At 38.2% G+C, this 26,789-nt stretch overlaps 1 long non-coding RNA gene and 1 pseudogene across 2 annotated transcripts in view; one reads left to right on the top strand and one right to left on the bottom strand.

The window, feature by feature from the left end:
- Positions 1-17,964, bottom strand: part of LOC125106741 (uncharacterized) — a 134,427-nt gene extending 116,463 nt beyond the window's left edge. For both annotated transcript variants that reach the window (XR_007129415.1, XR_007129416.1), the window contains exons 1-2: positions 17,914-17,964; positions 16,945-16,999 (exon numbers count right to left, since the gene is read on the bottom strand). This is a non-coding gene — a long non-coding RNA (uncharacterized LOC125106741). The remainder of the gene's footprint in view (positions 1-16,944; positions 17,000-17,913) is intronic.
- Positions 1,822-2,552, top strand: LOC125106738 (60S ribosomal protein L6-like; annotated as a pseudogene).
- Positions 17,965-26,789: the final 8,825 nt, after the last annotated feature.

Raw genomic sequence — 26,789 nt, 5'->3', positions numbered from 1 at the left:
TGGCTCAGTGGGTTAAAGCCTCTGCCTTCGGCTCAGGTCATGATCCCAGGGTTCTGGGATTGAGCCCCGCATCAGTCTCTCTGCTCGGCAGGGAACCTTCTCCCCCCACCGCCCCTCGCCTGCCTCTCTGCCTACTGGTGATCTCTCTCTCTGTCAAATAAATAAATAAAATCTTCTTAAAAAAATAGTTACATTAATAGTAAATGATCCATATACCAATTTAAAGACAGTAACCATTAGATAAGAAAGCAAAAATATTTTTAACAGATCCAACTACAAAAAAATCCACTTTAACAGTAAAACAATAGATATGTTCCTATTATAATCAACTATAAAGTTGTAAAGTATGCCTCCCAGTTCTATTACTAATAACATTATTCTGGAAAAGTTTGACAATGCAATTGGGTAAGAAAGCAAATTAAGAAGTACAAATATTTAAAAAGAAGGAGAAAAACTAATATTGTTTATAGATGGCATCGTTGCCTATGAATAAAACTCAAAAAAATACTCTACAAAGCAACTAGGATTTATAAAAGGATTAGTAGAGTAGTATCACAAAATAAATAAATCTCAATATTTTTCTACTTTACAATAATGAATTAGAAAATAAATTACATTCTTAATAGCAAAACAATTATATCACCTAAGAGTTAAACTCAAGAGAAAGGTGCAGAATCTCTGTGAAGAAAAACCACAATATTGTTATTGAAGGACATAAAGAAAATATGTTTAAATGGAGAACTCTATCATGTTACCAGTAAAGAAGACTTACTACTATCAAGATGTCAATTCCTTAAAAAAATTAAAAAAAATTAAAAAAAAAAAAAGATGTCAATTCTTCCCAAATAAATAAATAAACTCAGTGTAATCCCAATGGGTTTGATGATATATTTTTGGAAACTCAACAAAAGATTCCAAAATTCATCTGGAAGAATAATACACAAAACTAGTAAGATTTTGAAAATTATACTAATGACAGAATTTTTGACCTGCTAGAAAATAGAATATATTAGTATGTAAAATGATAATTTAAATACTGTAGTATTTAATTATGTAATTATGCCATAAACACAAGCAAACAACAGAAAAAATTTTGAGTTTAGAACTATTTCTCTATGAGCAGAATATGTAATTCTGTATGATTAATGTGTAAAGTGTAGTATTTCACATCAGTGGAAAATAATCTGTAAATAGTGAAGGAGTGCATGACTAACCATTGTGAGGAAATAAGCCAGATTAATAATTTTTACTATATTTAAAACAAATTCCAGACTTATTAGAGATCTAAGATTTTTTTAAAAAGCTCTATAGCAGTAAAGGAGCATATTTATGAATATGTAATCTTAGTGTGGTAAGGAAAATGGCACCTACGGTATACAGGAAAATATAAAACTTTCTACAAAGATACATTTTATTTGGTTAAAAAAATACATTAAAAATAAAACTAAGGGGCGCTTGGGTGGCTCAGTGGGTTAAAGCCTCTGCCTTCAGCTCAGGTCATGATCCCAGGGTCCTGGAATCAAGTCCCCCATCGGGCTCTCTGCTCGGCAGGGAGCCTGCTTCCTCCTCTCTCTGCCTGCCTCTCCACTTACTTGTGATCTCTGCCTCTCAAATATATAATAAAATCTTTTTTAAAAATTAAAAAAAAATAAAACTAAAATAGGCAAACGACTAAGAAAAATATATGGAACACACCCTTAAGGAAAAGCTCAATAATCCATAGAAAGTTGACAAAGTCATCAGAAGAAAACAAAAATCACTAACAGACAGTAATGGAAAATTCTCAAAAAAAGATTAAAAAGCTCCTTCCACTCTTGCAAGATGGCAGGCGAAAAAACTTAGAAGCCGGATACTAAGGAGAAGAAACCTGAAGCCCATAAGGCTAATGCTGGTGGCAAGGCTGAGAAGAGTAACCCTAAGGCTAAAGCACCATAAAAGGGGAAGCCCCACTGCAGGGGAAACCCTGTCCTAGTCGGAGGAATTGGCAGATACTCCCCATGGGCTATGTATTCCAGAAAGGCCATGTACAAGAGGAAGTATTCAGCAGCTAAATCCAGGGTTGAAAAGAAAAAGGAGAAGGTTCTTGCTACTGTCACAAAACCAGTTGTTGGTGACAAGAATGGTGGTACCCGAGTGGTTAAACTTCGCAAAATGCCTAGGTATTATCCTACTGAAGATATGCCTCGAAAGCTGTTGAGCCATAGCAAAAAAAACCTTTCGGTCAACACGTGAGAAAGCAAGCTAGCATCACCCCTGGGACCATTTTGATCATCCTCACTGGGCGCCACAGAGGCAAGAGGGTAGTTTTCCTGAAGCAAATGAGTAGTAGCTTGCTACTTGTGACTGGACCTCTGTCCCTCAATCGAGTTCCTCTGTGTAGAACACACCAGAAATTCGTCATTGCCCCTTCTACCAAAATTGATAACAGCAGTGTGAAAATACCCAAACATCTCACTGATATTTATTTCAAGAAGAAGAAGCTGAGTAAGCCCAGACACCAGGAGGGTGAGATCTTCCACACCAAGAAAGAGAAATAAGAGATTACAGAGCAGCGCAAGATTGATCAGAAAGCTGTGAACTCACAAATTCTGCCAAAAATCAAGGCTGTTCCTCAGCTTCAGGGCTACCTCTGCTCTGTGTTTTCTCTCACAAATGGAGTTTACCCTCACAATTGGATTTCTTACAAAGAACCTAATCAAATAACTGATCCATTTAAAAAAAAAAAGATTAAAAAGTATTTGACACCTAGTAATTAAAAGTACAACTTAAGAGGTTTATCAGAGTATCAAATAGACAAAGCTCTATCCATGTAATTAAGAATAGGAGATTAGAAACTCTCATATGTTATTGGAGGAATACAGGTTTGTATAACTATTTTTTTAAGATTTTTTAAAAGATTTTATTTATTTGAGAGACAGAGATCACAAGTAGGCAGAGAGGCAGGCGAGAGAGGAAGAAGCAGGCCCCCACACTGAGCAGAAAGCCAGATGCAAGACTTGATCCCAGGACCCTGAGATCATGACCTGAGCTGAAGGCAGAGGCTTTAACTCACTGAGCCACCCAGGCACCCCTAAGATTTTTTTACTTAATCTTTACACCCAACGTGGGGCTCAAACTTACAACCCAAAGATCAAGAGTCGCATGCTCTACTGACTGGCACCGCTGTGTAAATTTTGAAAAGCTTATTGGAGTTCTTCAATTTTTGTTAATATACCACTTAAATTAATTCTAACAAAATAATAGTGGATTTCACTAAATTTATTATTCACAGTACTTGCTTATAAAATTCCAGACAAAATATGCCTACCCAGTTTTCTCAAAGAAATAAAATCACAGTAGCAATGAAAAGAGGGAAAAGTGATCTCTAATAAAGTAAGGAGACACCTGTAACCCTGAACTGTAATATTTGAGGAAGGGCTGTGAGATGCAGAGAAATACTCAAAAAGACATCTGTGGCTAAAGATCTCAAACAAATCAGGCAGAGCACAGTACAGTTACCCAAGCATGTGGCAAAACCACAATTCTTGACTGAAACAATGGGAACAGGATGCCTGGGCCTTTAAAGGGAGCTTCACTGAACCCCACAGAATCCTAGAGGAGAACATAGGCAGTAACCTTTTCGGTATCAGCCACAGCAACTTCTTTTAAGATATGTCTCCAAAGGCAAAGGAAACAAAAGCGAAAATGAACTTTTAGGACTTCATCAAGATCAAAAGCTTCTGCACAGCAAAGGAAACAGTCAAGAAAACAAAGAGGCAACCCACAGAATGGGAGAAGATATTTGCAAATGACAGTACAGACAAAAGGTTGATATCCAGGATCTATAAAGAACTTCTCAAACTCAACACACACAAAACAGATAATCATATCAAAAAATGGGCAGAAGATATGAACAGACACTTCTCCAATGAAGACCTACAAATGGCTATCAGACACATGAAAAAATGTTCATCATCACTAGCCATCAGGGAGATTCAAATTAAAACCACATTGAGATTCCACCTTACACCAGTTAGAATGGCCAAAATTAGCAAGACAGGAAACAACATGTGTTGGAGAGGATGTGAAGAAAGGGGAACCCTCTTACACTGTTGGTGGGAATGCAAGTTGGTGCAGCCACTTTGGAGAACAGTGGGGAGATTCCTTAAGAAATTAAAAATAGAGCTTCCCTATGACCCTGCAATTGCACTACTGGGTATTTACCCCAAAGATACAGATGTAGTGAAAAGAAGGGCCATCTGTACCCCAGTGTTTATAGCAGCAATGGCAACAGTCGCCAAACTGTGGAAAGAACCAAGATGCCCACTGAATGGATAAGGAAGATGTGGTCCATATACATGATGGAGTATTATGCCTCCATCAGAAAGGATGAATACCCAACTTTTGTAGAAACATGGACGGGACTAGAAGAGATTATGCTGAGTGAAATAAGTCAAGCAGAGAGAGTCAAGTATCATATGGTTTCATTTATTTGTGGAGCATAACAAATAACATGGAGGACATAGGGAGATGGAGAAGAGAAGGGAGTTGAGGGAAATTGGAAGGGGAGGTGAACCATGAGAGACTATGGACTCTGAAAAACAATCTGAGGGTTTTGAAGGGGCGGGGGATGGGAGGTTGGGGGAGCCAGGTGGTGGGTATTAAGGAGGGCACATATTGCATGGAGCACTGGGTGTGGTGCAAAAACAATGAATTCTGTTACGCTGAAAAGAAGAAAAAAAAAGAATAGTCAGAGGAGGTGGGACTGAAAAAGGCAACACACATTCTTTAGAGAAGCCGTGTGTCATTGTGGAAGGTAAAGGAGATGGATCTTGAATTACAAGCAGTCCAGAAATTGCTGATATCTTTGAACTAGGGAGAAATGAAGGTTGAAAGAGTTCACACACACACACACCACTGAGTCATAATGGGCTTTGCTGTGAACCAAAGAAAGTTACTGCCTGCCTGGAACACTACTCTAGTCTCTCCCCTGAAGGAACCTCTCACAAGTAACTGGAAGAATTCACCTCATTCACAAAAGTAATAAGCAAAAAAGACCCAGCCAAGTATCTATGCAAAGTTACTTTCAGGAAAAAGAAGAAAAATGTGGGAAAAACAAGTGGCAGGTGATGAATACCCACCAGAAAAATATGGCCACTGCTCAGATAAAAATCATGACCAAATATATGGTCATGAATAAAGTCACCTAATGAATCAAAGAGCTCAAAGCAGAGAACTGGAGGAGATGAAACATGAGCTGGCAGACTTAAGAAATAAATAGAAGAAAAAAATAAATCTATCCAAGAAATCAAGTCCATATTGAGCAGCACAAACAGCCATCACTGAAATTACACCAAGGAACAGAACAGGATTGAGAAAATCAAGCAAAATATTAGATACAAACTATAGACTAAATCAATAACAAAAAACAACCCAAAACAAAGAAAGAAAATAATTTAAAGACGTAATTTTTAAAAAACTGGGACTTAAACCTGTAAGTTAAAATAGCAGTTCATACACAAATCACAGGAAAAACAACAAAACTAAATTAATGCAATGAGATCAGAAAACTAAAACATACCCAAGCAATAGCACTGAACTATAAAGATGAAAAACAACAATAACAACAACAAAGAATTTGGGGCATCAGGCAAAATGAGTAAGTTATCTACAATTGAAGTAGACTTCCTGTTTCTTCTAAACATCCTCTTATTTCTGGCTACCCAGGTAGACAATACACTTCCCAGCTTTCTTCGCAATTACTTAGGGTGGACACATAACTATGTTCTGGACAACTGGATATGTGCTATAGTGAAGTGTGCAAAGTCTGCAATTTAAAGACAGCTGCTTTCCCTGAATTTTGCCTCTTTTTCTCTTCTTTAAGCCAGAATGTAGATGTATCAGGGTCCCACCTCCAATCTTGGGGGTGAGAACAATGCCTTAGGGGGATGGTGGAACAATAAGACAGAAATTGCTCCCTGGAAGATTTTATGCAGCATTTGTTCTGATAGCCTAGACCAGCCAAACTGACGTGTGAAAGAAGATATAAAGTTCAATTTAATTTAAACCATTGTATCAGTATCACATTCTTTCCTATACCAAATATAAAGGGAAAGAAATTAGACTGGCCTCATATTTCACAACAATATTCAGTGCTTTAAGACAGATATGGTACTTACTGTCTTGGTCAGTTTCAGGCTGCTATAGCAGAAGTGCATACACTGGATAGATAACAAACAACAGGAATTTATTTCTCACAGTTGTAGTTCTGGAGGCTGGGAGGTCTAAGATCAAGGTCAAGATCAGCAGAGAGCCTGTTTCCAGGTTCACAGACAACCATTTTCTCACTGTGTCTTCATATGGAGGAAGAGGTGAAGGAGTTCCCTGGGATCTCTTTAACTAGGACGGTAATCCCATCTATGAAATCTCCACCCTCATGATATAACCACTCCCCAGATCCCCACTTTTAAATACAATCACATTGGGGATTAGGTTTCAACATATTAATTTTGGAAGGATACAAACAAGAGCTAATCAAAAAGCTATTACAAACAATAATTTAATTTAATAAAATACCTAGGTTCAAAATTAATATAAAAATAATTCCACCTACAACTTTGATATACATGCTTCTATCAAATGAAACCACACACACACACACACACACACATGAAAGTTTGGATAAAATAAAATACCGTGTTTGGAAGCATTAGAAACTCTCCAGGCAGCAGAACTTGAGAGGTAAAGCTCTCCAAGAGTCAAGAAGTACTGAGATAAGTTCAACATTCTATTCTACTCTTCTTCTGAATGCATTTGCTGATTTGCAAGGGTCTAGCATCTGAGAATTCAGATTGGTTAGAGGACTGGTTTCCTCTAAGGCCCCTCTGTTTGGCTTATAGATGTCCATCTTCTCCCCATGTCCTTTTTTTTTAATATTTTATTTATTTTTTGACAGAGAGAGAGACAGCAAGAGAGGGAACACAAGCAGGGAGAGTGGAGAAGCAGGCTTCCCATGAGCAGGGAGTCTGATGCAGAGCTTGATCCCAGGACCCCAGGATCATGACCTGAGCTGAAGGCAGTTGCTTAATGACTGAGCCACCCAGGAACCCCTCCCTGTGTCTTCACATGGTCTGCTCTCTATGCATGTCTGTGCCCTAGTCTCCTCTTTTTAAAGTACACCAGTCACATTGGATTAGGGCCCACCACAATGACCTCATTCTAATTTAATTACCTCTTTTAAGATCTCATCTACAAACACGGTCACATTCTGAGGTACTGTCAATTAGAACATATGATTTGGGAAGGACACAATTTAGCGTATAAGAGATACTAAGAAATAGAACAAAACTTGGGTAGCTTACTGATGTTATACCTCAAGGAAGGCCTATCAAGGAGGTGAAACTTTAGTAAACATGACAAGCATTTAGTTAGGGCTCCCAAAAGATTGTTTCCTACAGTCAAACTGGAAGTGGATTAGCCTTCATGTACACTGGAATCCATCTTCAAACCAGCTCCATCCCAGACTACACCGAGGTGAACTGCCTGTCAGAAGCAGCTGCAAATCTTCTCTGAAGAAAAGGACAGCATTTAGACTCTCAAATTATCTTGAAAAATTTCAATATTTGCCACTTGATCAAAAATTACAAAGTACAAGAGGAAATAGAAACAAACAGCTGAAAACCAAGAAGAAAAGATTCAGTTACTGTTCAAATACTGGAGATCCAGAGTTCTGTTCTAGATGTACTATGCCAGTTTTCAAAAGAGCCTCAAAGATAACCAATAGTTTTGGAAGTAAACTAACTACTTCTTTTTTTTTTTAAGATTTTGGTTATTTATTTGACAGAGATCACAAGTAGGCAGAGAGGCAGGCAGAGAGAGAGAGGCTCAGGTCATGGTCTCAGGATCCTGGGATTGAGTCCCGCATCAGGCTTTCTGCTCAGCAGGGAGCCTCCTTCCCCCCTCTTTCTGCCTGCCTCTCTGCCTGCTTGTGATCTCTGTCTGTCAAATAAATAAAGTTTTTTTTTTAAAAAGACATCTTCAAAATGTTGAGAGAATTTATCACTAGGCTGTCTATATTGAGAAGAAAAATAATACCAGATGGCAAGTTGGATCTACACAAAAGAACAAAATTTACAAAAATGGTAAAGATGTGGATAAATGTAAAACTTTACCTCATTTTTTAAATTCTTTAAAAGATACCTGCTCATTTAAGTCAAAACTATAATAATGTATTGTGGAATGTATATCCTGTATGTAAAACCATATAAGGGTATCTGGGTAGCTCAGTCAGTTAAGCATCTGAGTTTGGCTTAGGTCATGATCTCAGGGTCCTGGGATTGAGCCCCTCATTGTTGTGCCCTGAACTCAGCAGGGAGTCTGCTTGAGATTCTCTCTATCCTTCTTCCCTCTGCTCTGCCCCACTCCTCCCAGCCCCGCTCTCTCACGTGCGTGCTTGCTCTCGCTCTCTCTCTCTCTCTCAGTAAATAAATAAATAAATAAATAAATAAATAAATAAATAATTTTTAAAAAGTCAAAGATAAAGAAGAGGTATTTAAGGAAGTAAGACTCCTGAAAAGGTGGAAAATGTAGGATAGAACACACTGACAAAGGACGGAATCAAACAAGAGGTGGGATACTGAAACAAAAACGAAACTAGAACAAATGGGTGCAAATGAAAAGAATGTTGTAGGTTGTCTGGGTGCCTTAGCCTTCATCCCAGGTCATGATCTCAGGGTTCTGGAATCGAGTCCCGCATCAGACTCTCTGCTCAGTAGGGAGCCTGCTTCCCCCTCTCTCTCTGCCTGCCTCTCTTCCTACTTGTGATCTCTCTCTGTCAAATAAATAAATTAAATAAATAATAAATAAAATCTTTAAAAAAATAAAATCTTTTAAAAAAATAAATAAAATTAAAATTAAATTAAAAAAAAGAAAAAAGAATGTTGTAGAAGCTAAAGGTAAAAGTTATGTAATTACTGGATCATTTTTTTGCATAGCAGAATTTTTTAAAAACCAAAATTATACTTTTCAAAGAGTCTTAAGCTATTATGGCCTATCTGTGAATGGAAGAGAGAGAATCCTGGAGGATTCCCCAGTAGTGTTGAGAACACAGTTAAATTAAACACCATGAAGCTGAAGGGACTCTGTGTGGTTTCCTCCACAAGTACTTAATGTGCTACAGGTGAGAGGAGGACAGGAATGACTGGCTATAGTTTGGTACTAGTTTGGTGCTGGCCTTCTTTAGGATCAGCACAACAAAAAATAGGAAGTAATACTATTGAGGATAATAGAGAGAGACAAAATGAAGGAGTGGATTACAGGGTACAGGATAAATACAGAAAAAAAGTGGGGGAAGCCAAAAGTGCACTAATATATTGGGAGAAATTGGAAAGGGACTGAGAGAACTGATATAGTCAAAAAAGCATTGAGAGTTGGAGACACAGAGAATACAACCTCCCCTAATATCTGCAGGGAATTGGCAAGCATACAAATGGACCTACTTATAAATTTAAGGGTAATATGAATTGCCCAATGTTACAAGTGTTCTTTGGCCTCCATGGGCAACCATCACGAACACTGTGCTAATTTGGGAGTATCTCCAGAAGCACGAATTGGAATGTGAAGAAAAGGTGGGATTGGCTTAGGACCCTCTCTTTGCATGGTGATGAAGTGTGTAAGAGGCTAGAACTATTCACTAACAATTGGTAGAACTGTTGCTTGTGATAACTTGGAAGACAGATCATACATTAAATGAACTTATAGCCCTAGGAAAAAAGACTGGAAAATGGAAAGAGAGTAGCAAGACTTAGTTGCTCTAGGTATGTTTGCCAAGTGTTGTAGGTTAGATTGTGTACCCCCCTTCCATAACCAAGAAAGATTTTTTGTATTTCTAACCCAAATACTTCAGAATGTGACTTTATATTAAAGATACAGATAATCAAGTTAAAATGAGGCCATTAGGGTGAACTCTGTCCAATGTAATTGCATCAAAATTAAAAAGGGAAATTTGGCACAGAGGCACACACACAGGGAAACACCCATATTGAAGGTGAAGGTGGAGATTCGGTGATTCATCCACAAGCCAAGGACACCAAAGATTGACAGCTATCCACCAGAAGCTAGGAAAGAGGCTTGGAATATTGTCCCTCACAGCCCTCAGAAGGGACCAATGCTGCTGACACTTTGAACTTGGACTTCTGGCCTCTGGATCTGGGAGACAATACATTTTTGTTTATTTAAGTCACTCAACTTATAATACTTTGTTATTACAAGGATCAATAGGGCCATCACATTCATAATTAAATTTTCTGAATAAGTTAAGATGTCCCAAAGCAAAGTTTTAATACCAATATATCTTTCTATTTTATGAAATGGCTTACAAAAAATTAATTTAGAGCTTGGATCTCCATCACCTGAAAAATGTAGAGACAGCTCAAAGAATGCTAAGATTTCCTCATACCCATAACTTAGATTTGAAGGACAGGCATCCAAGTCATCACCAAATGGGTAATTCAGTGAATGATAGCAAAAAGAAAGGGTAATATTTTTATATACAGTATAAGCTTCAAATGAGGTATTTATCTAAGGAATCAAAATGATTACAAAATAATTTCTGTGAGACAGTCTCTCTGTTTTTTTCTCAGTTGTATTCTCAGCACCTAACCCAGAGGACCTAGACTAGAAGTTGCTCAACAAATATTTGCTAATAACAAGAATAAATGATGAAAGAGGAGCCAGAAGAAGTTGGGCTTTTCTCTGCTTGTTCATCCTGGTCCCACGATGCTGAAAGAAGTGGAAAATGAGAAATCCCCTTAAGCAGTATTCTCAAAGGGAACTGAATTTCACTGAGGGTAAGAAGATAAAGGGAGACTTTGAGAAATTTGTATAAGACTGTGTAGGGGTTCTTTGGCCCAATCACCCATAGGCAGACTTGCCTTTGATTTATCACTATCTCCCTAGCTTACTTCTCCCAGAACTACTACATACCTCTCTTGTAAAACCCACAAACTTCTGTAATCCCAACTTTTATTTTTCAGCAGATGATGGTATTTCTCTTTTTTTACCAAGAGTATTGAAACCATTCAACATAAGCATTCGCATCAAATCCAGTCATTTTAGTCTCTAAGTTGTAAAGAATATTGAGACTTTCTAGTATCCATATCACAGATGAAGACATAGCCTCACTTTTAAGGCTACATATCTGGGCTTCTACTTGTTTGCAAAGAGGACATTTTTGTATATGCATATGTATTATCCTGTATAATACATATACATTTAGTATATGTTCTAGCTGAATTGGAAATCAATGTCTTGACCCTTAACCTTGCTCCCCCATCCCCATCACCTGCTCCTTCAGACCAAGAACTCTTTCTGAAAATCTTGACATAAATACTTCCAAGTGTAGAAAATCCCCAAATTTTTGACTCTGGCTATTAGATTAAAAGCGTCAATTCTGGTGATGGGTATTAAGGAGGGCATAGATTGCATGGAGCACTGGGTGTTATACACAAACAATGAATCATGAACACTACATCAAAAACTAATGATGTACTATATGGTAACTAACATTACACAATAAAAATAAATAGATAAAGTTAAAGTTTAAAAAAAAAAAAACTTCAAGTGTCCATGGGCACTACCATTATGTAATGCATAGGAAAGGTAACAAAGGCATTAGAACTTAGTTAAAATCATTCCACAAACCAGGCCCATTATAGAACTATACCTCTAAGTTCTTACTCTTTCACCTACCTTATTTGCCAACATCCTTGTTCACATTCACTTTCTTGATGTGCACCTTTCTTATGAGGTCTCTAATCACATTCTAGTTCTTCTAAGGCCATGAGAATATTTTGGAAATAGTATTTTCTATAATGTGTTCCTGCTTATACATTCACGCAGATGACCCCTGGTCACATCTATCCCATGATAGTTAGGTGAAATGGGTTTGTGCTTCTACTTCTAGTTCAAAGAAATCCAAAGTCATCTCCAAGATTTCTACAAATTCCCAAGACTTATGTTTTTATGATTTCTTCTGCTCAGTTCTACATTATATTAATCCAGAATTAAATCCAGCTTCATTCAATAGAAAGGCCTCTATTCACATAAAACATAGATTTGCCTGAATATGTAGGAAACACAAGGAAGGACCACAGCCTACACCACAGAGCAAATACCTTAGAACTCCATATCAACCATCCCTCTTCTCCAGAGTCTTTTCTGGCCATATCACCACCGGGGAGTCCTCTGTTTCCCCTCAACATACTCAGCACCTAACTCCATGCATTTTCATAAACTCCCCAGAAACCCAGACCCCAGAGGTTTCACTGTCTACCTCCAATGTGTTTTTCCAGACAACTACTGTTTCTTCCCTAAGAGGAATTCTGATGCAAATCATTATGGTTAGGATCCATGTTGGTTTCTGGAAATTGTTTATTAATTGTAGTCTGTTTTCCTTTGTTTTTTTGAATGAGGAAACTGAGGCTCAGGGATCTTAAGTGCCTTGCTTATTTTAGCTCTTAGAACAGTGTTTACCCAGACTAACTGATGCAGAATCACTGGGTGGTTGGATTTTTTTTTTTTTTTTTTTGAATGATGAATTTGGGACTCCACCTTTGATCTACTGAACAAGACTCCCAAATAATTTTTAGGCACACAAAATCACTATAACTTAAGGACTGGAGGGGCAAGGGATACTTAAAGTTGTTATAAATTTAATATAAATCTAAGCTTAAGAATGACAGTATGAACATGAACAGACATTTCTGCAAAGAAGACATCCAGATGGCCAACAGACACATGAAAAAGTGCTCCATATCACTCGGCATCAGGGAAATACAAATCAAAACCACCATGAGATATCACCTCACACCAGTCAGAATGGCTAAAATGAACAAGTCAGGAAATGACAGATGCTGGCGAGGATGCGGAGAAAGGGGAACCCTCCTACACTGTTGGTGGGAATGCAAGCTGGTGCAACCACTCTGGAAAACAGCATGGAGGTTCCTTAAAATGTTGAAAATAGAACTACCCTATGACCCTGCAATTGCACTGCTGGGTATTTACCCTAAAGATACAAACGTAGTGATCCGAAGGGGCACGTGCACCCGAATGTTTATAGCAGCAATGTCTACAATAGCCAAACTATAGAAAGAACCTCAATGTCCATCTACAGACGAATGGATAAAGAAGATGTGGTATATATACACAATGGAATACTATGCAGCCATCAAAAGAAATGAAATCTTGCCATTTGCGACGACGTGGATGGAACTAGAGGGTATCATGCTTAGCGAAATAAGTCAATCAGAGAAAGACAACTATCATATGATCTCCCTGATATGAGGGAGAGGAGATGCAACATGGGGGGTTGAGGGGGTAGGAGAAGAGTAAATGAAATAAGATGGGATTGGGAGGGAGACAAACCATAAGTGACTCTTAATCTCACAAAACAAACTGAGGGTTGATGGGGGGAGGGGCTTGGGAGAGGCGGGGTGGGGTTATGGATATTGGGGAGGGTATGTGCTATGGTGAGTGCTGTGAAACATGGACGGGACTGGAAGAGATTATGCTGAGTGAAATAAGTCAAGCAGAGAGAGTCAATTATCATATGGTTTCACTTATTTGTGGAGCATAACAAATAGCACGGAGGACAAGGGGAGATGGAGAGGAGAAGGGAGTTGAGGGAAATTGGAAGGGGAGGTGAACCATGAGAGACTATGGACTCTGAAAAACGATCTGAGAATTTTGAAGGGGTGGGGGGTGGGAGGTTAGGGGCACCAGGTGGTGGGTATTGTAGAGGGCACGGATTGCATGGAGCACTGGGTGTGGTGCAAAAATAATGAATACTGTTATGCTGAAAAAATAAAAAAATTAAAAAAAAAAGAATGACAGTATGGATTCATTTAGTGCCCAAAAAGATTGTAAACAACTTTGACACAGGACAAAGTAATACTAGTGTCATTTTGGTGGAAAGAACACCAGACTAGCAGTCAAGGCTAATTGTGTGACCTTGAGCAAGTTACTTAACATCTCTGGATCTCAGGTTCCTGGGGGAAAATACTGCTTTCCCTACTTAACTCCAAGGACTAGGAGAAGGATAAAATGAGATCACGTTTGTGAAAACACTTGTGGGAGGAGGGGAAAATAAATAGCTCCTCTCCCTACAACTGCTAGGTATTATTTCAAAGTCCTACTTGGGCCTGGAAAATATCAATCTTCTGCATGTTACCAGTATGCTAGTAAGGCAGCCTGTGGAGTTTTTCAAGAAGCTAGTAGGATCCAAGTTAGGCAGCTCATTGCTCAGGCTGAGTAGCCAGAGAGGGGAATTCTTGATTCAGAGCAGCATCTGTTAGTGATTACGGTTTCAGAGGCATGTGTCTGAACTGAAGGCAATGCTACAGAATTGGTCATAGCAGCAGTCCCAATGGTAAAACAGATTCCATCTTTAAAGTGGATATGAAAGGTAAACATGAAAGCATTATGCTACAATCACATAGAGTAAAACAGTGCTTGTTTAACATCCCCCACAACCAACTCACAAACACACAAAAAGGAAAACAACGATAGACAAAGGGTTATGTGAAAGAAAGAGCCTGAGGAAACAATTACAACCATCAAACTCAGAAGAGCTCACTTGCACTCTGCTAATTGCTCAATATATTTGTGGAGTGGGCCTCTTTGGCATCCATTCCCTGACATGTTCTTCCTTCAAAACTCAGGTTTGTTCAATTTGTATCCTTGGCAGAAAAAAAATCCCTCATCCAAAAATCACTATGAATTCTGTCAGAGATCTGACTATAGTTAAAGAAAGTAAATTTATTATAACTCAGAAGATATGATGGACTTGGAACAAAGACCAAAGACCTGGGCCCAGAGGGGAAAACAGTGATCCTAGGATTTCCAGGTGGGCCAGGTGAGTGAGAAGTTCTGAACATGACCGGGGTGGAAGAAGGGTGGAGGCAGAATGAGACCCCAGGGATTTTGTTAGAGTGTTTTTGTGAAAGTGTACATTTTCTACCTATAAAAGGGAATGTATGTGTATGCTCAAGTTGAACTTAACCTAGAGAAGAGTACCTTTCAAAATTTAAAGAAAAAGTCAGGACTAGAAATATAAGGTAGGTCAGAATTTACTGGTGAAGCTATAAATTTCAGTTGAGTGTACATGAGTCAAAAACATGATGTCCTGCACCAGGGGAGAATCCTGGTTTTAATGAAGAATACCTAGAAGATACTTGGAAAATCAGCAACTCGAATAGGTTGGCTGGTTTAAGTTCCATCTTTCTAGAAGCACTTGAAGAGAAAGCAGGGAGAGCTATGCCTATGCCTAAAGCAAGTGACCAGTAGGAGAAAAGAGAGGCAAAAGCTGACTCCATGTACATGACTCCATGTACATGTATCCAAGGATGATCTTAGCACAAGAAAGCTCCTCTAGTAAAGCAAAACACTGGGCCTGTGGTCCACATTCACTAAGGCCAGAGGAGGAACAAAGGAGATGAAATATAGTCATCTCTATTTGGTTAGAAGTTTGTTTGCCTGTTTTTGTTATCCATATGGAAATGAATGGTCACCTCATAAACTAAGTCTAGCCACAAATCCCTTAAATCCATCTTATAGAAACTACTTTTCAGGGCATGAAACAGACTAAGAAGAAAATAAAAATTTTCAATAGGTCATTAAACTAAGAGTGAAGAGGCTTGGGTTCTAGTCTGGTTTTTTCAGTTACTGGCTGAGGTGGCATTTCAAGACCTCTCTATGTAATCTACTGGAAGCCTGCAGTGAGGGGACAGTGCAGGGTAGGGAGATGTGGAAAGATGATCTTCAAGGTCCCTTCCAGTGAAAACAGTCTATTATTCCAGTTAGCATATAATATAATTGAGGAAGTCTGAAAGGTTATATATCAAAACATGACTAGAGGATACCTCAGGGGAATGGGATTAGCACAGGAGTAGAGAGACAAAAGAAAATAATTGGAGAACATTTTCAGTGAGGAAAAAATGCAAAGGCAGGAGGGATTTGTAAGTGAAATATTAAACAAGAAAAGTTTCAGTTAGCATATGAAATAATAGAGAAAGTCTAGAAAGCCATATATCAAAACATTACTAGTAGTCAGAGTCTGAGCACGAAGCAGAAAGAGACTTGGGAGAGCCAACAGTGTGAATATTTTATTTGCCCTCTCTCTCTCCTGCCCTTGTTGGAAAATCCATGGTAGAGCCACTAGATACCACTCAATTCCTTCTAATTGCTCTTTAACCTTTGGACCCAAGCCTCCATGCCCAGTGACAGGAGGAAGGACATATAGTTGGTGTTACCTGAGAGAGTGCTCTGCAGCCTCCTGTGCAATATACCATCTGATTTTCTGGCACAGTTTGAAGAAAACTGAGCTTGTCTTTCATCCTGTACTGATACTGCTATTTTCCCCAAAGGTTTTAACTTCATTACTGTGGCTTCTTATGTCATCCTAGTTCCTCTCTTTGTCCCCATAAGCTTCAGGGTCTACAAGTCTATCACGTAAGCTATATAGAAGCCAAAAGAAGGACATGCAATCAAACTGTTTTCAGAAGTTTTCCATGGTTATAAGTGACCCTGTCAACAGGGTCCCAAACTCATCATGTGTCTGTTTCTGGTAGAGGATCTGGTTGTCTTCATGTAGCTGACGACTTTTATTGGTGCAGTTCATTGGAACTGCCTGCTGATCTTCACCAAATTATAAATTTGCAGGGTTCCAATGAAATGTATGAACCTCAGATTGATTACTCTGTTGAGTCATCAAGATCAAACCAAGCCAGCTGTTGAAGGACCCAAGCAAAACTCTCTGGTATTCCAAAGAGAAAAGCAGAATAAGTCCTTGGAAATAAAAAAAAATTAAAGTGTTGCTAAGTCACCACTGAGGACTTTTAACATTATCCTTATACTATGAAGGATATGGCCAGTGTCTAATTCCAAACTTACAATCTAACATTTTCTTACCTCAGTACCAAGCTTCAGAATGTGTTAGATTGAAAAGCAATGGATAGCTTCAAAGCTAAAAGATAAGAAAAGAATCAAGTGAGTAAGATAGTCAAAACTTCTAAATGTGGTGGACCTTTTCCTGTGGCTTGAAAAGACAAAGGATAAAGATAAACAGGAAAATGAAAAAACATACCTCCCCAGTTCTTCTAATACCCAACTATTGGTTTTCAACCAGTTTCCCACTATAGTTTTGCCCTTATTCAAGGAATTATGATTACAAAAAAAATTATTGGGGGGGTAGGGTAGAATAATGGCTATATAGTTAACTTTTCTATAAACCTTGTTGTTTTGTTTTGTTTATTTATTTTTTGTTTTTTTATTTGCTTATTTATTAGGAGGTGTGTGTGGTGGGGAGGGCCAGAGGGTGAGAGAGAGAGAGAGAATGAGAGTCACAAGCAGTCTCCATGCTGAGCACGGAGCCCGATTCAGGGCTCAATCCCATGACCATGAGATCATGATCTGTGCTGAAACCAAGAGTCCAGTGCTCAACCCACTGAGCCACCCAGGCACCCCTGTAATCCTTGTTTTTATTTTACTTTGATCTCATATTCCTATTCCAATGAGCAGTTTACTTCTATTATCATCTTGCTTGTCAAAGTAACTTTCAATTCTATTAACTTATAGGTAATCCTGAAATCTATAAATCATAAAATACCATCTGACAAATAAGACTAAACACAGAAAGTTGGCTCACTGAGGTGATTACTACTCCTTCTGCCATTTCCCCTTAAGAAATGATATTAAAATAGTGTTAGTAATTGCCCTTGGGTAAATGGACATGCAAACAGATCATTGAAATTTACTTGTGTAGGTATATATTAGTAAGTAATTATAGTAGGATGATTCCTAATTTGGAAAAAGGCCTAAATATGATTAATAGATAAGAATTTCTGGATGTTATTTCCCTTATTTATAAAGGAAAAGTACCTGGAAAGTGAGATTCATGTTCTACGTTCTACTACATTTTAAAACTACTTAAAAGTTGGTTTAAATTCTGTCCCTGTGAACTGCAAGGGAATGCAGTTCTACATTTTAGTAGATCTACTACATTGTAGTAGTAGTAGTAGTAGGTCTACTATTACTACTACTACAATGTAATCTACTACATTTTAAAACTACTTAGAAGTTGGTTTAAATGCTGTCCCTGTGAACTGCAAGGGAAAAATTTGGCCCAATTATTACCTCCTAGTTACCAAAACTCACTTGACAGAGTCAATGCGTCAGTTAGTCCATACTGGAAACGAGCAATTTTCCCAATAAACAAGTCTCTGATGTTTTTCTGAAATGAAAAAAATACCATGAAAAGATGTAGGAAAAATGGTGGAGTAGGTAGTATAAGTAATAAAATAAGCAAATATCTTATTTATAGCCTCTTAGATATTATGATGCTCTTATGCCTCATTTAAAACTTCATTACCTTGGAAGCCCAAAGTGTGAGAATAAATAAAAAAGACAAGGTGAACTTTCTAGGCCACACCAAAGCTAATTCTGTGTCTAATGTATCATATGTGGTTGATTAAAAGGAGAAATAATTTAAAAATATTAATCTCTAAGCTTATCAAGTCCAGAATAATAATTAAGTAAACCTTCTGATAACACTAAAAGGAGGAATATAACGAAGCCCATGTAGCTGAGCACTGTCCTTATCTAACTCTGTTTTCCTTTTCACAGGGTCACAGAACCCACAGCAGCAGAAACTAATAGCCTTCTTCTGGAGCCTAATTATTTGTTCTCAGAAACTCAAACCACTTCACTATACCCAAGAAGGCCAGAAAGTTTGCAGGTAGAGCTGAGCCAGAAAGTCTGGTTTAGTTACATGAGCCAAAACATGAGTCGACCCATTTGAGCTGACTAGACACAAGCAAAGGAAAATACAGAACTTCATATACGTGTGTGTGTACGTGTTGGTCTGTGCTGTGTTTGAGCAAATGGTCACTGGGGCTGACAGGGAGTAATAACAGAGTATTTTCACTGGCTTGTCTTTTCTTTGGCTCATCTTTACCACTGGAGGCAGGGCAGCAGTGCTAAATCTTGGCTTACTTTAATTTGCCTACTTCATTTCTTGACAAGCAAGAATAGAAAGTGCAGTGGTGTTTGTTATTTCTGCAACTGATAAAACTCTTCAAGAGTTTCCCCACCCCCACTAAAGCATCTTTTTTCTAAATGCAAATATGCTTCCAAGATTTTATGGAGTGTTGAGGTAAGAGAAAAAGTTATTCATTTATTCAGAAAATGTTTGACCTTCCATTTACATGAAACTGTGCTAAGCACTGTAAAAATAAAATACACGAATAAAGCAAGCATAATACACAAAGTTTTAGAACTAACTGTAGGGTAAGACAATGTTAGTAACACAGAGCTCCTTTTCAAAAAGCATGATACAGATCTCTTTCAATATAGATTGACCTAGATATAAGGATATCTAAGTATAGGCATAGATACAGATAAACAGATACAAAGACAACTATAAAGAACTAACTCTCCCTGCTGTGTAAGGATCTTCTCCCTCCATCCCAATTTAGAACCTTCTACACATGCAGGTCTGGCCCTAGACAAAATAGTGAAGTGGGTGGCCTTCACCTTCAGGGCTTCCCCACAATCTTATAGGTTTTCTGTCCTTTCAGGGTCCATTTTGCTCATGATTACTCTAACTACTCTACTCTAGGACTTGCCCCTCACTCAATGGCCCACTGTGGTCCTCGAAAATTCTTTCTCTCCAGTTCCACATCCCAAGTCTGGAGCTCTCTGAGGATGACCATTCAGAAGCACCAATTTTGCTAGATTACCAGCAGGCAGCATAGTATACAAGTTGTACAGAATGGTCCTGAATTGAGTTAAACAATTTTGTGGAATCCTGGCTCAAATACTTACCAGTTCTGTGATCTTGAAGAGCTTACTTAACTCCTGTCTCAGTTCCCTTTTAGGTAAGACTGGATAAAGGAGGATGGTGGCTAATAGCACATGTCATCTAATCTATGATGCCTTCTCTCTTCTCAGCTTCACCATGATTTTACACATCACTAGGATAGAAAAGAATGTTCTAAATTATGCATGTAAGATGCTTTGATTGTAATATACAACCAAATTATTGGGACCCTGGGTGGCTCAGTTGGTAAAGTGACTGCTTCGGCTCAAGTCATGATCCTGGAGTCCCAGGATTGAGTTCTGCATTAGGCTCCCTGCTCAGCAAGGAGTCTGCTTCTTCCTCTGACCCTGCCCCTTCTCATGTTCTCTCTGTCTCTCATTCTTTATCTCCCAAATAAATAAATAAAATCTTTTTTAAAAAAAGATACAACCAGATTCCAGAGTATTAAAATTTGAAAAAAATGTACATCCTAAAAGTGATTAAATACAATAATATCTACCTCATAAGTTTATTCTCAGTATTAACTAAGGTAACCAATACAGTGTGCTTACCATAATTCCAGATACAAATTACGTACTTGAATGTTACCTAATACTACTGACTTTCTCCAGCCAGACATACTTTATCTTAACAAGGGCTCTTTAAATATAACACCTTGGAGAGGAGAAGCAAGATGCTGGAGGAGCTAATATCATCAGGTCCCAGGAGTTCAGCTAGATAGTTATCAAACAATTCTGAACACATACATACTCAAGAGGAGATCAAAGAGAAGAATAGCAGCAATTCTAGGAACAGAAAATCAACCACTTTCTGGAAGGTAGGACATGAGCAGAAGTGAATCCGAGGTGACACACAGGAAGATAGACTGTGGGGGGGTGGGGCCAGCTCCCAGCAAGCGGTAGAGCAGTGGAGCACAAAATCAGAACTTTTAGAAGTCTGCTCCACTGAGAGACGTCACTCCAGAGGCTAAGTGGTGGTGAACAATGTTGTCTCAGGACCAGCAGGGTCACAGAAAGACCAGGGGTGTCTGAGTGTGGCAGAGTTGCCAGGTATCTGAGTGAGGAAGCTGGCTGCAGAAATGGAGCCAAGGTAGGGGCTCTAAGCTCAGGGCTACTTTAAACCATGATCCAAGGCACAGTCAGGCCACTGGTCTTTGAGCAGGGACCCACAAGTGGCAGATCCAAGGAGACCCCCTCCTTCCTCCTCCAGGAAGATCAACATGGGAGCACGTGGCAGGAGTCTGCTGGGCTTAGAAACTCCAAACAGGATCATGTGCCATAGATAGAAACACTTGGTCACAGGCTGGGTGAGCATGGACTGAATCCGGAGACCAGGAGACAGGCATGATTGACTGCTTTTCTCTGAGGGCACACTGAGGAGTGACACCCCGAGCTCTTGGCTCCTCTGGTGCCAGAGATGGGGATACTGCCATTTTCATTCCCATCCTCCAAAACTGTACAGAAAGCATTCAGGGAACAAAAGCTACCGAGAGCAATTGACAAGAGTGGTGCAATTCCACCTTGGGCAAAGACATTTGAGAATCAATGCAACAGTCTCAGCCCCCGATCAATATGAACATCCAGCCAAGACCAAGTTCATCAATCAATGAGAACTGCAAAACCTTAGAAATAGGGGAATACAGCATCTGGAATTCATGACTTTTTCCCCATGATTCTTTAGTATTTCAAAGTTAATTTTTTTATTCTATTTTTTCTTACTCTTTTTATTCTTTCTTTCCTATTTTAATGGTTTTTAACTATTTTATCTTACTAATGCCTTTTTAAAAATATTTTTTTAATTTTCATTGTTATAGTCATATTCTATCCCTTCAATGTATTTAGCTTTATTTTTTATATACATTTAGGTTTTTCTTTCTTTAAAATTTTGGGATAGAGTTTCTTCTAACAGATCAAAATATACCCTAAATCTAGCACATAGCTTTGTTCTAGTCTCCAGCCTGATAACATTCTTTCCTTTTTATTTCCTTTTTCAACCTACTTCTTATCAATCCTTTTTTAGTATCTTCAATTTTCACATTTACAGTCAAATTCCATCCCTTCATCATGTTGACCCTTATTTATGTGTGTATATATATATACATATATATATAACTTTTCCTTTCATTAAAATTTTTGGAGGCTATTTCTTCAACAGATGAAAATACACCCAAAATCAAGCATTTGGCTCTGGTTTTTTCCTTTTTTCCTCCTTTCTTTTCCTGGTTTCAGGTCTCTTCTGATTTGTTTAGCATATATTTTTCTGGGGTCGTTGCTACCTTTATAGTATTTTGTTCTCTCACTCATCTATTCTTACCCAGATAAAGTAAAAAGGCTGAAAAACTCACCACAAAAAAGAAAAGGAAAAAAAAGAACAAGAGGGAAAACCTATGGCTAGGGACCTAATCAATATGGACATTAATAAGATGTCAACTCTAAAGTTCAGAATGACAATTACCAATGTGCTGGCTGGGCTCAAAAAAAGCATGGACAATACTAGTGAATCCCTTTCTGAAGAAATAAAATCCCTTTCTGGAGAAATAAAAGAACTAAAATACAACCAGTTGAAATCAGAAAAGCTATTAATGAGGTGTGATGAAGAAAAGGAGGCTCTTACTCCTAGGATAAATGAGTCAGAAGAGAACATTAGTGATATAGAAAAACAAATGATGGAGAGTAAAGAAGCTGAGAAAAAGAGAGATAAACAACTACTGGACCATGAGGGGAGACTTGAGAGATAAGTGATACCATAAGACAAAACAATATTAGAATAATTGGAGTCCCAGAAGAAGAAGAAGAAAGAGAGAGAGGGGCAGAAGGTATATTGGAGCAAATTATAGCAGATAATTTCCCTAACTTGGCAAAGAGAACAAGCAACAAAATCCAGGAGGCACAGAGAACCACCACCCAAAATCAATTAAAAATAGGTCGACATGGGGTTATGGATATTGGGGAGGGTATGTGCTATGGTGAGTGCTGTGAAGTGTGTAAACCTGGGGATTTGCAGACCTGTACCCCTGGGGATAAAAATATATGTTTATAAAAAATAAAATTTAAAAAAAGAAAAAAAAATAGGTCGACACCCCATTATCTAATACTAAAACTTACAAGTCTCAGTGACAAAGAGAAAATCCTGAAAGCAGCTTGGAACAAGAAGTCTGTGGCATACAATGGTATAAATATTATATTGGCCGCAGACCTATCCACAGAGACCTAGCAAGCCAGAAAGAACTGGCATGATATATTCAGAGCACATAATGAGAAAAATATGTACTCAAGAATACTATATCCAGCTAGCTGTCATTGAAAACAGAGATAAAGAGCTTCCAGGACAAACAAAAACTAAAAGAATTTGTAAACACAAAACCAGCCCTACAGGAAATATTGAAAGGGGTCCTCTAAGCAAAGAAAGAGCCTAAAAGTAACAGACCAGAAAAGAGCAGAGACGATGTACAATAACAGTCACCTTACAGGCAATACAATGGCACTTAATTCATATCTTTCAGTAATTACCCTGAATGTAAATGGCTAAATTCCCAATCAAATGACAAAGGATATCAGGATGAATTAAAAAAAATAAGAACCATTGATATGCTGTCAGCAAGAGACTCATTTTAGACCCAAAGACTTCTCCAGATTTAAAGTGAGGGGATAGAAAACAATTTACCATGCTAATGGACATCAAAAGAAAGCTGGAGTGGCAATCTTTACATCAGATAAGTTAGATTTTAAGCCAAAGACTATAATGAGAGATGAGGAAGGTCACTATGTTGTACTTAAAAGGTCTATCCAACAAGAAGATTGAAATAATTTTAAATATCTATGCCCCTAACATGGGAGCAGCCGGCTATATAAACCAATGAATAACAAAATCAAAGAAACACATCAACAATAATACAATAGTAGTAGGGGATTTTAACACCCTCATCACTGAAATGGACAGATCATCTAAGCAAAAGATCAACAAGGAAATACAGTCTTTAAATGACACACTGGACCAGATAGACATCACAGATGAATTCAAAACACTCCATCCCAAAGCAATAGAATATACGTTCTTCTCTAGTGCACATGAATCATTCTCCAGAATAGATCTCATCCTGGGTCACAAATCAGGTTTCAACCAGTACCAAAAGATTGGGATCATTCCCTACATAAGTTCAGACCACAATGCTTTGAAACTAGAACTCAACCACAAGAGGAAAGTTGGAAAGAACTCAAAGACATGGAGGCTAAAGAGCATCCTACTAAAGAAGGAATGGGTCAACCAGGAAATTAAAGAAGAATTTTACAAATTCCTGGAAGCAAATGAAAATGAAAGCACAACTGTTCAAAATCTTTGGGACATAGCAAAGGCAGTCCTGAGAGGAAAGTATATAGCACTACAAGCCTTTCTCAAGAAACAAGGTCTCAAGTACACGACCTAGCCCTACACCTAAAGGAGCTAGAGAAAGAACAGCAAAGAAAACCTGAACCCAGCAGGAGAAGAGAAAACAATGAACTAGAAACCAAAAGGACACTAGAACAAATCAACAAAACTAGGAGCTGATTCTTTGAAAGAATTAATAAGATCGATAAACCCCTGGCCAGACTTATCCAAAAGAAAAGAGAAAGGACCCAAATTAATAAAATCATGAATAAAAGAGGAGGGATCACAACCAACACCAAAAAAATAAAAATTATAAGAACATATTATGAGCAATTATATGCCAGCAAATTTGACAATCTGGAAGAAATGGATGCATCCCTAGAGACATATAAACTCCCAAAACTGAACCAGGAAGAAACAGAAAACCTGAACCACAGCCAGTAAGGAGATTGAAGCAGTCATCAAAAATGTCCCAACAAACAAGAGCCCAGGTCCAGATGGCTTCCCAGGGAAATTCTACCAAACATGTAAAGAAGAATTAATACCTATTCTCCTGAAACTGTTCCAAAATATAGAAATGGAAGGAAAACTTCCAAACTCACTTTATGAGGCCAGCATTACCTTGATCCCAAAACCAAAAACCTCATCAAAAAGGAGAATTACAGACCAATATCCTTGATGAACACAGATGCTAAAATTCTCACCAAAATACTAGCCAATAGGATCCAACAGTACATCTAAAGGATTATTCAGCACAACCAAGTGGGATTTATTCCTGGGCTGCAACGTTGGTTCAAAATCCAAAAATCAATCTGTGATACAATACATTAATAAAAGAAAGAACAAGATATCATATGATACTCTCAAAAGATGCTGAAATAGCATTTGACAAAGTACAGCAACCTTCCCTGATCAAAACTCTTCACAGTGTTGGAATTCAGGGTACATGCCTCAATATAATAAAAGTCATCCATGAAAAACGCACAGCGAGTTTTTCCCCTAAGTTCAGGAACACGGCAAGTCTGTCCACTATCGCCACTCCTATTCAACAGAGTACTAGAAGTCCTAGCCTCAGCAATCAGACAACAACAACAACAAAATAATAATAAAATAAAAATAACATAAAATAGAATAAAATAAAATAAAATGCATCCGAATTGGCAAAGAAATCAAACTCTCACTCTTTGCAGATGATATGATACCTTACGTGGAAAACCCTAAAGACCACGCCAGAACTGCTGGAACTTGTACAGGAATTCAGTATAGTGTCAGGATATAAAATCAATGCACAGGAATCAGTTTCATTTATATAGACCAACAACAGGACAGAAGAAAGAGAAATTAAGGAGTTGATCCCAATTACAATTGCAGTCAAAACCACAAGATACCTAGGAATAAACCTAACCAAATACTCAGAAAACTATAAAGTACTCATGAAGGAATTTGAGGAAGACACAAAGAAATGGAGAAACATTCCATGCTCATGGATTGGAAGAACAAATACTATAAAAATGTCTATGCTACCTAGAGCAATCTACACATTTAATGCAATCCCTATCAAAATACCATCAACTTTATTCAAAGAAATGGAAAAAATCATCCTCAAATTTATATGGAACCAGAAAAGACCCTGAATAGCTAGAGGAATGTTGAAAAAGAAAACCAAAGTTGGTGGCATCACAATTCCAGACTTCAAGCTCTATTACAAAGTTGTAATCATCAAGACAGTATGGTACTGGCACAAAAACAGACACATAGATCAATGGAACAGAAATGGACCCTCAGAAATGGAGAGAGCCCAGAAATGGACCCTCACCTCTATGGTCAACTAATCTTCACCAAAGAAGAAAGAATGTCCAATGGGAAAAAGAGAGTCTCTTCAAAAAATGGTGTGGAAAAATTGGAACAGCCACATGCAGAAGAATGAAACTGGACTATTTCCTTACACCACACACAAAAATAGACTCCAAATGGATGAAAGACCTCAATGTGATACAAGAATCCATCAAAATCCTTGAGGAGAACACAGGCAGCAACCTCTTGGACCTCAGCTGCAACAACTTCTTCCTAGAAACATCACCAAAGGCAAGGGAAACAGAGCAAAAATGAACTATTGGGACTTCATCAAGATCAAAAGCTTTTGCACAGCAAAGGAAACAGTCCATAAAACCAAAACACAACCGACAGAATGGGAGAAGATATTAGCAAATGACAGATCAGATAAAGGGCTAGTATCCGAAATCTAGAAAGATACTAATCAAACTTAACACCCAAAGAATAAATAATCAAATCAAGAAATGGGCAGAAGACATGAAGAGACATTTCAGCAAAGAAGACATCCAAATGGCCAAAAGACACATGAAAAAGTGCTCAACATCACTCAGTATCAAGGAAATTCAAGTCAAAACCACAGTGACATACTGCTTCACACAGTCAGAATGGCTAAATTTAACAAGTCAGGAAATGACAGATGCTGGCAAGGATGCAGAGAAAGGGGAACCCTCCTACACTGTTGTTAGGAATGCAAGCTGGTGCAGCCACTCTGGGAAACAGTATGGAGGTTCCTCAAAAA

Source organism: Lutra lutra, chromosome 8, assembly GCF_902655055.1.
Source record: "Lutra lutra chromosome 8, mLutLut1.2, whole genome shotgun sequence".
NCBI classification, from domain to species: domain Eukaryota; kingdom Metazoa; phylum Chordata; class Mammalia; order Carnivora; family Mustelidae; genus Lutra; species Lutra lutra.
Note: the sequence above shows the minus strand (reverse complement) of the source record. Positions and strands in the feature narration are given on the sequence as shown.